We start from the raw sequence: 15870 nt of genomic DNA, 5'->3' as shown, positions 1-15870 counted from the left end.
CTCATATTATAATAGGGACACAAAACGCCCAGAAATTATAGAGTCTAGAACTTCGATTTCACATTATAACTGTTACTAACTTCTTCGGTCCTTTACAGTGGTATTTATAAGAAAATTCATATAACTGTTTGTGGAGAAAAGCATGCTACACCCAAACACGTAGAAGATAGATATGCAGAATTTCTTCCTCGGCTCTTGGAGAAATAAATCCAAAACATGGTGGTTGTGGATTCATTTGTACAAGTGGTTGTTGGAGTCCATAGGTACGCATAGTTGCTTCAAATAATGCTTCCCATCACTATGAAACACATTAATTAACCATGAAACAGAGTCTTGTTACCCTTGGTCTCTTTGTGTTTGACTTATCCATTGACCGTAGTCTTATGCCATCCTCTTTGTCAGCGTGAGCTCAATGAATAGGACAGGGTCCATGTCATGAAGACTTCAAAGCTGTCCATGTGGCTAGTTTCTCCTTCTCACACCTGGAACTTGTTAGAGCATAGAGGTAGTTACGGAACGGCCGGTTAGCTATAAAATAAGCTGTGTTCTGTAGCTAATATAGAAAAATTTATTTGAACAACAAAACATAAAAAGAATAACATGTAAATCACTAAATATCCTCCTCAATATAGTAGATACCAGTTATTAGTGATGAGAATGCATCTTTCTTATCGAAAAACAAAGAAAAGGAATGAGAAGAGTTGCTATGGAAATAGTAATTTTGATGCTCAACAAAACCCTTACAATTGAAAGAGATCCATTTCATGATAGAAAATGGGTGAGGGTGTTCGATGCTCTAAGAACCCTGTCGAGAGTGGATTTCCTGTACATAGACACATCCACCCCCCCTTGAATGATAGCCTTGGATATATATGAGTGCCAACCTCTCGAGGACATGGTAGATTTGGGGGGAGAAATCAATCCAATCCAAGAATGTTCATGACAATGTGATACCCTAGAGTGGAGAGTAGGAATGGCGAGTGGTGGTGAAAAGCTTCAGAGAGGGAAGAATTTCAAAGTCAGGGATGGATGGCGGAGTGGTGGATGTAGTTGGGGAGTGGAGATCTAGAGGACAAGATAGGCGAGACGATGAAATGTGAGGGATGGATGCAAATGAAACATGATGGTGTAATGTAGAGACAATAGAAATAACTCAAGATGCAGAGTAAATACGAGAAGAAGTACCTGATGAGCGAGCAACCACCGCAATATCCCATGATCTCGTCATAGGTGAGGAGCGTAGCCTGGGAGAATTCAAGGTCAAGATTTGTGCAGCACTCCATTCTGAGGAATTTTGCACCTGAGATTGAGAAGATATGCCTTTAGCATATGGAGGTGCATACGGTGCCACTACGGCTGAATCTTTGATGGGATAAAAATCAAAGATAACTAGAGGGCATTCTTGGTAAAGGTGGCCCACCTTGTGACACCTTCTATACTTGTAAGGCATGCCTTCATAGTCCAAGAGATGGATGCAAGTGAATCTTCGTGAATGCAATGTAATCTATTCTTCCATTCTCTCTCTAGTATCCAAATACAATGCTATACGAGCCATGGATTTGTTTCTAGATGTTTCATAAGACTTGTCAAAGTCAAGGAATGTACCAAGTGAATTTCCAATGCTAGAAAACATATCCTCAGGCCAAAAATGAAGGGGAAGGCTAGGTAGCCTCACCGATATCAGAACTACTCCCAGCTATTCATGCTTGGGGTCGAATAAAGGGCTCCAATGCTTGAGCAGAACATGGGCCATCTCAATGTGCCAATAGTGTGAAAGGACCCAAGTGGTTTGATCCTCCCTTAAAAAACTCAACGCAAATCAATTGTGAGCCAATCTAGTTATAGTCGGGAGTTCCGTGAGGATGTGCCCCCATATTTCCATAACCCATAGTCGTAACCGGGCAGTGGAGTATGCTCACCCTGATACTCTTCCAACCAAGACCTTATTGGCAGTGTCCACCACCTCCCCCATTTGCACTCCAACACTAAAGCAAAGTTCTAGATGCTTTTGGGAGGCTTTTACGAACTTCAAATTCTTATCTTTTCCAGATCGCGGAATAGTAGGGTGGTCGTGGAGAGGATTATGAGTGCTCGTAGCGTGTCGCTGAGAATGTGGGGTGTTGGAATGAAGGTTTACAGCGGGGATATCAAAACAACCAGATGGTGAGTTAGAGAGTTCGAAAATAGCCAAGGAATGAGGGATGTGAAGATTATTTGAGAACGGAGTGGAATCAACAACAGATACCAACCCTACTACAGAAGGGTTAGCAGAGGGGGGTGTCACATGGGGGGATTCTAGCGGAACAGAATCAAATGTAGGGGATGGTGGGATGTAGGTAGTGATAAGGTATCGTGAGAAAGGGGAGGGTAGTCAAGCCCCAACAACCCTATAGAGAGGTCAGTCAACATAATGGATTAAGTGGAAGGACCGGGGTCGTAATGACTTAGAGTCAAACCCTGTTATAATGGATGGTTCGTGCCTAAAGGTACGTTAACCATCGTTTCTCTCATAGTGTTAGGGATTGTCCAAATGGACTCATAGGGGTTGGGATCCACCTTGTAGTTGAATAGATCTACATTCATATCCGACATTCTATAGAAAAAAACAGAGACATCAAGAGATGGGTAGAGTATCCTGGTGATAACGAGAGGGGAGAGGTCAACCTTACAACCGTGACATTGATACCGACAAATAAGGGGGTGATGAGCAATAACGGTGTCTATATTAGTGGGAAGTAAAAGCCCTAAACTTTCTAAGTTAGGGTTTCGATCCTCCCCGCCCTCGAGGAGTGCATCTTCCTAATTTTCATCTCATATCACCTAGGTTGCTACTTATATATAAGGTCTTATTAAAATCATTTACATTACAAATTTTGCAGAATGGGTTTACAATGACTCAAGAGTTGATGGCTCGTGATCTTGATCTTTTGAAGAAAATATGGTAGCAGTGCTTTCTTGGATCTTTGGCAAAATGTGTTCAACAAGGCCCACAAAATAGATGGGGCTCTTATTCCAAATAGTGTGAGGTCTAATTGGGAACTCACACTAGGGATAAACCCACTCTTGGTGGAATATTTAGCACCGAAAATAGAGAGATAGGAGAGTTAAATGTTGTTCAATCATTAGAGGAAATTTCAGCCTAAAATTGCCCATGAAATTTTCCATGTCATAATATCTAAACCAATTAAAATCCTTTTAATTTAATAAGAGGTACATGTAAATATTTTATAGGAAAAAAGAAGAAACCTACTTTATTTAATTGTATTTTTGGCTTATCTCCTTATAGAGTTACTCAAATGTCAAGTGTAGATAATTGTTAGATGCAAAATTAAATTTCACATCCAACGTGTACCCATTATGCATACTTATGAGAAGACTCACATTGATAAAAAAAGGAAGATACATTAAAAAAATGTGTTCACCATGTTTTTTTAATGTATATTCGATTTTTATCAACATGGTTCTCCTCGAAAATATACATAATAGGTACTCATTCGATGTGAAATTTAATTACACAACCAAAAAAATGTGCATACTATAAATTTGAGTAAACTTATAAGGAGATAAGCCAAAAATACAATAAATAAATAAATAAATTTCTTCACTTCCCTCCAAAATTCATAACTCTTATTTTATTATTTTAACTATGGTTTTATTATTTTTCCTCAGAATGACACTTTTAGTCAGAAATTTCCTCTAATGTATGAAATCTTTCTTGATATTTGATCAAGTTTCTTGCGATAAGATAGACTTCCTCTTCTTATCACCAATGAATCCTTTGATTTCCATTTTAAATATAACATTTACAAATCCATATTGTGAAGAGAGACTCCCTCTCAATCCTATACTTTAATTATTTTCCACTTCCTACATCACTATATCTTCTATTGGTGCCTCTTTTGTTGGAATATTTTCCTCTTCATATTCCTTTTTATTTTTCTATTTCTTTCTTCCCTATATCTTTTCACTTACCCTTGGTCTCCTTTCACCCCCACGTTATTTCCTTTCTTGCTCTTGCTAAAGAACCAAGTCGCAATTTTCATTTGTGTTCCCTAAAGTTGATGGATCTTGTGAGCTTTTTGCTCGTAGTTTCCTTCCTATTTGTTACCGTTACAAATCCCTCCTTGTCGATTCGGTAGGAATTTTGTGTATATTATTGATTTTGGTTTTATTTGAATTCTTGGAAGAAATGATCATACTCATGAAATTTATGACATATAAAAAGGATTTGTTCATAGTCTATGGAATTCTCCTGGTATCTAATTTCGGGAGTGGTTTAGTTAAATATAAACACACACATAGCCACTTATAAGTTGTCTAATTTCCCATTGTAATCATTTACAGATGTTACTATGAATGGCCCAATAGAATTACCTATACCTTGTAGTGTATCTTGACCCCAAAATTATTGCAACATTGAGAATAGTATGAGCCAAATTTTAGTCAAGTTGAAATTTTATTTATTAGTATTGAATCTCTCCTCACACGACTTCATATATAACCATGCCAAATTTAAAAGGTATGGTCTTCCCTAGAATATTGTATCCTTGTCTTCCACATTGTTGAAAATAATAGTGAAAATTCCTTTTTGGCCCAACTTTGTTTCTATATCCCCTTTAATTTTATAGTACTTCTGAATCCACCCAATTATCACTCTTTGATGACCAAATTCCATTGAATTTACATATTAGTGTGTAATCCTTCATGCACTGAATAATTTCCCATAATTTCTTTGAAATGATATCAAGTATTCTTGGTATTTGTACTTTATGGGAGGCATGATCGAGTGTTTGTGGCCCCCTTCCATTGTTGACTAGCAATTTCTAGGATGGATTTTTCCTTTTCCTTCTCTTTTTGACTAGATTACAATCCCAAATCATGGTTGGAGTTTCTTTTACATCAAAATTTCTTGATACATGAAGCCTATGGCTCAACCTACATCCTTCCACCATGTTATTGAATGAAGACCTTTCCCTTAGGCCACAAGGGTGGCATGAGAAGTTAGCATATCAGCAACAAGAATGTAACCCTAGATTGAAAGCCCAAGATCAAATGAGGTTAGGTCCTCTCTCAAAATGTTACTTTAGCTCTTTATATAAAATCAAATATTAAATATTAATACAAATCTTAATACACTATTAATATTAAATATATTGGTTCATTGTTAGTTTGTTGAATTTACAATGCTATGTATTTGTATGTCAAAATTAATTATAGTAAAATTAATTTTAATAAAAAATTTCATACCAATTTTACTCCCTCTCTAGAGAGGGAGATATATTTAATAAATAAAGTGGTTAACCTGCATTATGCAAGGGAACACAATTAGTTAGGTATTAATGTGATAACTCCTGGTAACACAATTAGTTAGGGATTAATGTGATAAGTTGGGTATTAACAAATCTATGGTGATTACCTATAGTATTGTATGTATGAAGTCTATATAGAGGTTAGAGACTCTCGAGTGAGGGATGTTGAGTATTGTTTTGTATTGTCAAACATATGGTTTGAGGCATGTTCTCCTTCTTTAAGGAATAATTATGGTGTTGCCCTAACTCAAGATTTTTGTCAATAAAGAACCATCTACTCACATTGTTTCTCTATGTTTGGTGTTATTTCTCTAGTATATTTTTCACTTTTATCTATTTGCAGTAAGATCTAGATACCACTTGGAGTATATGCAAATATATCAAATTCTCTCATATAATAAATCCAAGAGCCAATACACTACTTCACTTTATTAATCAAACCCTTGACGTGGGGCAACACAATACAACTATTCAACAAAGGAGATCACTCCACAAACTAATGCATGTTAGTACAAACATTAATGGACATCCCTCACTCTCCATAGTCTCTAGCCTCTATATATGCTTCATATATATAATACCATGGGTAATCACCATGAGTCTCTCAAAATTATATAATCAATAAAACAAGCTTATCACACTATTTGTGGTCCATTGCATAACGTTGGTTAACCACTTTATTATTAACTATGGCTCATTTATTTATTATATTATTACAACACATTATTCAGTGAGTACCTCCCTTTGTACCCGATATTATCCTTGTTATTTTTTCCTCACTTGTTTTTATGGTAATATACCCCCTTCTACCTTACTTTTTAAGTCTCTTATTCTTTTTAATATAATGTAATTTATTTTATTTATTTATTATGCCTTTTTAATGGAACTGTAGTATTCTAAATTATATCATTAACCATATGATTAATCTGTTCTACTCATATTTTTGGGATTTATTTCAATTTTATTATTTTATGAATATTTATTCATTTGTTGTTTTATTTTTTTTTAAGGATGATGATGATTATTATTAACTCTTTTTAATAAGTATAGTATTTTATTTAACATTTATTATTATTATATTAAATTTAGGGTCTTATACACCAATATGGTGTCTCACTTGGACCTACCTTAAAATTAGATAATAATAATAATACAAATATATGAAAATTGGTAAAACAATTCACCTAATATTAGGCTCTAGACAAACCTCAATATTAAATAGCCTAGATCCATTTAATTCCATATCTATCAAGCACCCAGGAAGAACTACCAAATCTCTCTTGGTACACACCTCTTTTTTGGTCATATAGTGAGTCTTTATTGAACCTTTTTCTTTTCCAAATGGATATGCAAATTGTTGAGGGTTACAATAATTGTTGTGGAAATTAACATTTATTTTGATCTAGTTAGAAGGTTTTTTGCAATGAATGTCTCATTAGCAAAGAATACCTTTAAATAGAATACATTAGAGAAAAATGTTGTGGGAAAATCTATGGGTTATGAAAACTTGGAGCCCAAAAACCTCAATCTTCAAATTTACTATTTTATCTCAATTTTTTTTAATGGTTAATTATAAATTTTTATTATTTTGTTTTGTTTTGATTTTGATTTTTTATTTTTAATTTAATCCATTTGTTTTTTTATAAAGAATATCATCAAAACCATAATTGTAAAGCTTAAAAACTTAAACCTCCATCCATAATGTATTATTTTATTTAATTGCATTTTTATTATTTTTATTTTTTATTTTTTTAAATCTAATTTGACTATTAAAAAAGAATACAGCTACCAACTAAAAATTATAAAAACTTAAAACCCAATAAACCTATATGGAAATAATAAATTTACCTTTTATAAGGATTTTATTTTAATTAAAAAATACCAGTGGGCAAAAGTAACTAACGATTATAAAAATATAAAACCCAAGAATTTAATAAATTTTCGTTTTAGATGGATTTTATTTTAATTGTTAATTTATTTTAATTTAAGGAAGAGGACCCTTTGTATTTTTTAGTTCTAATGTTGCTTATATATAATACCATGAATGAGCATTACCTAAATGAGTGAAATTGTTTTCTGGGCTAGTGCGCTTCATTTTAACTCCGTAACTCAGCTAGTGCGTTTTTATCTTTGACTCGGTAATTTTGATATCTGAAGCACTTCGTGGCTCATCAGAAGAATAGAGGTCCGGTGCAGTGGGTGGTCCGCATGATCAGCTAATGCATTTCATTTTAACTCTGCACTATTTCTTTTATTTTCTGCAATTCAGCTGCTGCGTTTCATCCTTGTTTCTGTAAATCAGCAAGTGCGTTTTATCCTCTGTTGTTTTAATATCTAAAGCACTTTCGTTTCAATATCTGAAGCACGTTGTTTTAACTCTGTTGTTTTAATATCTGAAGCACCTTGTTTTAATATCAGAATAATAGCAGTCCGGTGCAGTGGAAATTATGGAACGAGAAAGCCAAAGAGGGCGAGGAGAAACACGTAGAGCAGGGAATACCAGCCGCGGTAGTACCTCAAACGCTTCCTCCTTGTCCCGCAGTAATGCTCGGAGCAGAAGTAGGAGTAGGAGTGTGGATAGTGACAGGAGTGGTAGGAGTGTGGATAATGACAGGAGGAGTGGTAGGATCATTAGTTCCAATCACCCGAGTGATGATAGTGACGTGAGACCACTAACTGCTTCCTCATCTAATCCTGCAACTGTTACACAACAGAATTACATCACAAGTAACGTAGCTGCTGCAACTGACAATGCGAGAACAGAAGCAGTAGCTGCTGTTACTTGGGAACGAGTTGTACGTTCGCGCGAAAGAAGAGAAGAATTTAGTTGGGAAAGAAGAGAAGAATTTACATTTGTATCTACAGTAATACGACGTCGCGAAACAGGAGAACCAGTTGTGCCTATAACAATAATACTACGTTCGCGCCAAAGAAGAGAACCAGCTGTACCTATGACAATAATACGTATAACAAGAGAAGAATTTAGTGTTGTACGCGATGCTCAGTCCATCGGACAGGCGGATAGAGCCGCCGTGCAGCAGTTGCCCCGCGTAATCATTTCTGAACAACATATCAATGATGATAATAATTCAATGTGCTCAATTTGCCTGGAGCAATACAAAGTGGGGGAGGAGGCGCGCGTTATGCCATGTGGGCATATGTACCACGAGACCGAGATATTTAGATGGCTGGAAAGGCAACATACATGTCCTCTCTGTCGATTCGAGATGCCAATTCAAGGCTGATTGTAAAAGATTTATCAATTCAGTCTTCTAAAAGGTGAGGTGAAACGGATAATTTTATTTTGACTATGAACACTGAATAGTTCGAAACCGATGATTAATGCAATTCTCCCGTAACGTAATACTGATTGTGAAAGATTTTTCGTTTCACCCATTTTCGTTAGGGTTTGCTGAAACAATTTAGCCAGGGAAAGATTTTCTTTTCACCCATTTTTGTTAGGGTTTGCTGAAACATTTAGCCGGTAAAGATTTTTCATTTCACCCAAATTCTTTAAGGTTCTCTGAAACAATTTAACTACTATGCTTCGGATGATATGGGCAATGCCTAAAACCTACGAGGTTATCTGGCAAACACTTCGTTCGTTTGCTTTTTTGTTTTCTAATTGCTAATTCTTCGTTGTATAACTTCATTATTTGTGAATATCTTGAGTTTCATTTTATTCTTTAAAATATTGTGTGATATTGTCAAATGCAATGTGTTTGGTTGGAAAAGAAATTTAGAAAGTTTAATGGATATTTAGCTTTTTCTTTAATCTATTTAAATTATATTTAAAATGTTTTAAGGGTTAATTTTCAATTCTCATGGATTTTGTTTTGCCATGAAGTATCTATTGACTTTATAGGTGAGTTTGAAAACCATTTCCTAGCATCTCTTTCTAAAATTTGAAAAAAAAAATATTTGTATATACATATTCATGTTTAATGGTTAAGTTATCAATGCACTCTTGAAAGGCAGCAATATGATATTTTGTTGATTTTTCACTTTCCCCATAAAACTTAGGAAGTATGTTTAAATAATTCTCAAGCATGTCATGTAGCTTTCACCTAATTTTGAGAGGCCCATACCTTGCAACTACCCATGGTGTATTTGGCTTTCATTTAGTGTTGAAGAATAAAAATTGTAGCTTCAGGGAAAATTGGTTTGAAAATGGGAGAGAATGAGACTAGAAAGGGTGGTAACTTTCCAATAGCATACAATGAAAAACCTACACTTGAAAAATCAACTAATGGTTCAATTTTATTCAAAGGAAGACTTCAAGAAAATATTTTAGGAGTTTGAATTTAAGTAAATATTAAAAATATTTAGATTCAAGAATATAATTCTTCCAATAAGAGGAATATTGAAGATGAACAACTCACTTTACATCATATATTTCCTTCTCTCACCACTTTTTTGGATCATAATAAATGGGATTTTCTCTAGAGCTATAATTAAACCTAATATGTCCTCTTTCTGCCTCCATCTTGGAATAGTGGAGTCACATGGTGAATGAGAACTCTTAAATATTTCCTTTTAAACCATGAAGGATGTCATTTGATTCTTGTTCACCCTCAACAAGCAAAAACTTTTCATTTGTCACTTCCAAAGAAATATCAATTGGAATATCCTTTCCTCATGATGATGCCAAAATGGATGTTGTTCCTTACACTATCCCTAGCAAGCGAACTATGCCAAGGCACCTAATGGAGGTTTTATTTAAACTTCCCTACTTTAGGCTAATCTAAAATAATTCAATAGCTAGAGTGGGTAGATCTAGCTAGTATAATGTAATTTGAAACATGGGCCTTTTTTTATTAAAAGGAAAAAACCCAAAAAAAATGTCAACACTTAGCACACACAATCATTTTGGTCCCCAAAGGGCATCTTTATCCTATTCCATCAGACATAAAAAAGACTCTAACTCATACAAAAGAACACAATTCTTCCACTTCAAGTATCAACAAGTAAGATTGAAGCTTCAAAGGTGTATTACATGAAACACATGAAAGTATACATTTCATAAAAAACAAACAAATATGAAGAGATAAAACAAAATTATAACTCAAATACTCTTAACATACAACTCTTTTAATCACCACACTCATCATTACCTTTATGACTCCTAAGCACTTTAAGTTCTAGACCATTCACTTATAACATTACTTAGCATCCAACATAACATTATATATTGAATTGAATGCAAATTGAATGAGTTTAAGTGAAGATTTAGTATGTGAAATAAAGATAAAGCCCATTACTTCCATGTGAAGCTATTCTTTGATAATATGAGAAACATCATACATTGTGAAAGAGAAACTACATTAAAATTGAAGAATACATGAGCAATTTTAAAAATAACAAGAAAATACAAAATCATTTGAATTAGGTGATTAATCCTTCACAATATTTCATGATTGTTTGGTGCTAGAACAAATAATAAATATCATTTTCATCAAGATGAGATCCTAGGAAAGAAATATAATGTTAGTTCTAAGAAAATTTTGACTCTTCTCAAGACTTATTTCTTATATTAGATATGCCTTCATCCCTAATTTAATTTTAAAATTCCTAACTGCTTCCCATCCACATGGATTACTTCAAATGTCACATACAAAGTTGAATTTTGGAACAATGAAGTATAAGAGAATAATATCAAGTGCCATATCTTGCATGCCACTAAATTCCTTTTGCTTTATTTTTTCATGGCTAGAAAACCCTTTCTTACTTGTTGAATGCACAATTTATTTCTCTTTTGATGTTGAATTCCTTTGGGGATAACATGTAATCCTACTTGATTCCTCACTTGTAGGTTAAGACAATGCCAACATCTTCTTGTATCTTATGTCAAGTTTACTATCTAAATTTAAATTTTGTGGTGGAGATTTATACAAATGCTTAATAAGAGCTAAAATATTGAATCATAGAACAAAGAATTTGGATATTTTTGAGTTAAAAAATGGGCTTTGAAATAAATAATGTAATAACAAAAACAAGATGAAGATTACATCCCAAGGGTAAAAAAGAAGAAAAGTTCTTTTTAAATCTCCTTATGTGTTTACTCAAATTTCTAGTGTGAGCATTCATGCTATTTTTACTTAGTGCAATATTGTTATTTGCTTTAGATAATTGCATTAACAAAACATTCGCCATTTACATTGTATTCACACCATATCATCATAACATTAGTAGAAATTATGCAGAAATAAAAGTAACATCTACTATGCAGCAAAATAGTAAAAGGAACATGGGAAAAAAAACAATGCACAAATAGAGACACCATGATTGGTAAGAGTCCATGGAAAAACCCCACAACAGGGGAAACCCTTTCAAATTATTCTTCTTATTAGATTGTCATAAAATTTCCAGCAAAGAGAGAGTACAATATTCCAATTCACCAATCACCATATTATCGAGCAAAACTAACCAAACAATATTTGAGAGATGAGCCCAATAGAAAAATCCACTTCTCAAAAAATGTGGTCAACTATTATCAAAACAATGGGTCACAACTTCATGGAGCTAGTGATCATCAGTGTGGCTAGAATGCTCTAGTTGCAGGGAGAAACATGTATGTGAGTGACAACAACCAAAATTTCCTTGTTCCAACCATAACGCTAGAGACCAAAAACCCTACTTCACACGTTTGAGCTTGAACCGTGCAATTTCAGACTTGTGTGAACCAATTATGTAAACCAACCTCAAACCTGTGTGAGCCAATCTAAAGAATAGAGAAGAAGAATATGCTTGATGATCATGTCCAAATGAGGTTCACTTGACTTGTGTTTATAGGCTTCCAAGACTGTCCAATTTCTCTTTAGGGTCAACCTTTCCTTTTATGCACATATGGGTTTCCATATTAAAAATAAATTTTTCCTTAACCAAATAAAAATTTTCCAAAGGCAAGGAGGGTTCTACCTTGATCAGAAAGAGTTTCCAAAGGAGGGAATTTTTCCTTGAGCTCTAAAATTAACATTCCCTCTCAACTAAGGAGAAATTATGGACTCGTCCCATATCAAATATCAAATTAACTTTCAACTCTTCTCATCTATTGAACACCCTTAAACCTAAAAGAACAAAAAATTGACATCATATGGGACATCAAGCTACCATATAAAATCACTGCTACTACCCAGAATCATTATCAGTGGGGATCTAATGCTATGACCTAGGAATCATCCCCGGGTAGAGTGATGATGTTATAATCTGAGAATCATCTACGAATAGGGAGTCGATGCTATAACATGTGAATCATCTTCTGGTATGGATCCAATGCTACGACCTAGTAATCATTTACCAGTGGGAAGCCAACGCTACATTCTGAGAATCATCTACCAATAGGAAGTTGATGCTACAATGGGGGAATCATCTACCAGCAAGGAGCCAATACTACAACCTGGGAATGATTTGTCACTAGGGAGCCAATTCTACAACCCATGAATCATCTTCTAGCGAGGAGCCAATGCTACCTTCCAGGAATCATCTGTAAGCAACTAGTCAATGCTACATTCTAGGAATCATCTGCCAATGGGGAGCCAAAGCTACAACCCTAGAATCATCTACCATGGATGAGTCAATTCTATAACTCGGGAATCAACAGACAATAGGAAGGATTCAACTTACCTTATGAGGTAATGGTTTTGCAGATCCCATAGTTTGGTGATAATAGGAGGGATAACACTTACCAAAAAAGGTAAAGATAATGCACATCCTATTATTTTTTGATCTTCCCAACTTTACCCATTAGCCAAATCATAAATGGTAAGGATTCCACCTAAAGCAAGAAGCCAACACCCATTAGCCAAATGGGTGGGAAAAAAAAAATCCAACTAGGTTATACTTTGTCAAATCTAGAGGTCCCTCAACCCCAAAATCTCTAAGGCTCAATTCCTCACCTTGGAAGCTCAAACAAGAATGAAGAGCATAACTTAGTGTCCTCAATTACCCCAAACCCTTACCTAGTCGGGTCGTATCCATCAATCCGTGTTTTTTTATATCAACTTAAACAATTCACTGAAGAGTTTATTCACATTGTTTTATGCAGTAATTTTGAGCATCAATCCCATCTTTTCTTTGTTCATACAAGATATCAAATAAATATTATTTTAGAAGAAACCTACTTTATTAAATTGTATTTTTGGCTTATCTCCTTAAAGAGTTACTCAAATGTCAAGTGTAGATAATTGTTAGATGCAAAATTCAATTTCACATCCAACTTGTACCCATTATGCATACTTATGAGAAGAATCACATTGATAAAAGAAGGAAGATACATTAAAAAAATGTGTTCAGCATATTTTTTTAATGTATATTCGATTTTTTATCGATGTGGTTCTCCTCGAAAATAAACATAATAGGTACTCATTAGACGTGAAATTTAATTACACAACCAAAAAAATGCATACTTGAAATTTGACTAAACTTATAAGGAGATAGGCCAAAAATACAATAAAAAAATAGGTTTCTTCTCTTCCCTCCAAAATTCATAACTCTTATTTTACTATTTTAACTATAATTTTATTATTCTTCCTTAGAATGACAATTTTACTGAGAAATTTCCTCTATTGTATGAAATCTTTCTTGATATTTGATCAAGTTCCTCGTGATAAGATAGACTTCCTCTTCTTCTCACCAATGAATTGTTTGATTTCCATTTTATATATAACATTTACAAATCCATATTGTGAAGAGAGACTCGCTCTCAATCCTATACTTTAATTATTTTCCTCTTCCTACATCACTATATCTTCTATTGGTGTCTCTTTTGTTGGAATATTTTCCTCTTCATATTCCTTTTTATTTTTCTATTTCTTTCTTCCCTATATCTTTTCACTTACCCTTGGTCTCTTTTCACCCCCAACTTATTTCCTTTCTTGCTCTTGCTAAAGAACCAAGTCACAATTTTCATCTGTGTTCCCTAAAGTTGATGGATCTTGTGAGCTTTTGCTCGTAGTTTCCTTCCTATTTGTTACCATTACAAAGCCCTCCTTGTTGATTCGATAGGAATTTTGTGTATATTATTGATTTTGGTTTTATTTGAATTCTTGGAAGAAATGATCATACTCATGAAATTTATGACATATAAAAAGGATTTGTTCATAGTCTGTCGACTTCTCCTAAAACTTTTCATGGTATCTAATTTTGCGAGTGGTTTAGTTAAATATAAACACACACATAGCCACTTATAGGTTGTCTAATTTCCCATTGTAATCATTTTAAGATGTTACTATGAATGGCTCAATAGAATTACCTATACCTTCTAGTGTATCTTGACCCAAAAATTCTTGCAACATTGAGAATAGTATGAGCCAAATTTTAGTCAAGTTGAAATTTTATTTATTAGTATTGAATCTCTCCTCACACGACTTCATATATAACCATGCCAATTTTCAAAGGTATGGTCTTCCCTAGAATATTGTATCCTTGTCTTCCACATTGTTGAAAATAATAGTGAAAATTCATTTTTGGCCCAACTTTGGTTCTATATCCCCTTTAATTTTATATTACTTCTGAATCCACCTAATTATCATTCTCTTTGATGACCAAATTCCATTGAATTTACATATTAGTGTGTGATGCTTCATGCACTGAATAATTTCCCATAATTTCTTTGAAATGATTTCAAGTATTCGCGGTATTTGTACTTTATGGGAGGCATGATCGAGTGTTTCTAGCCCCCTTCCATTGTTGACTAGCAATTTCTAGGATGGATTTTTCCTTCTCCTTCTCTTTTTGACGAGATTACAATCCCAAATCATGGTTGGAGCTTCTTTTACATCAAAATTTCTTGATACATGAAGCGTATGCCTCAACCTACATCCTTCCACCATGTTATTGAATGAAGACCCTTCCCTTAGGCCACAAGGGGGGCATGAGAAGTTAGCATATCTGCAACAAGAATGTAACCCTAGATTGAAAGCCCAAGATCAAATCAGGTTAGCTCCTTTATCACAATGTCACTTTAGCTCTCTATTTAAAACCAAATATTTTTTTTTGTAAGCTGAGCGACCATTCTTTTTGCATTACTTCGAGCTGAAACCATTACATTTTCATGGTGGCCTCAACCCGCCCGGAGGGGAAGCCGGGTTTGTTGGCCACCTTAAGTTTTTTACAGCCATCCAAAAACAAAAAATACGGATTCTTCTTGTCCATGCTATGTAAACTAAACATTCAAAAATATTACTACTCTCTCTTGTTTTCATTGTTAACTAAAAATAGAAACTAGACTATTCAACCATTTTCACAAAAAAACTTTAGACAATATACATATCTATCAGCATTAGTCTGCCATGGCTTCCTGCTTCTCCACTTCCTTCTTTATGCCGAGGTTGGTTTCCTTGATCAGCTGCTGAATCTCCTCCAGTTCCTTTTCGTGCATTATCAAAGTGACCTACATGTTTTTCAATTCTTTCTTCAAGTTTGGGATTCCTTGTGACACCTCAGCCATCTCCATGGCCACCTGCTCCATCGCCTTTGCCAACAGCCTTTTCATGACCCAATAAACATGCAATGCCTATTTATACAGAGTAATGTGGCCTCTCGTATTCTCTGGATCCACGAG

Source organism: Pinus tabuliformis, chromosome 5_1 (genome assembly GCF_031772625.1).
Source record: "Pinus tabuliformis cultivar Carrire ecotype Pingquan chromosome 5_1, CPIR1, whole genome shotgun sequence".
In the NCBI taxonomy this organism is placed as follows: domain Eukaryota; kingdom Viridiplantae; phylum Streptophyta; class Pinopsida; order Pinales; family Pinaceae; genus Pinus; species Pinus tabuliformis.
This window is presented reverse-complemented; position numbering follows the sequence as displayed.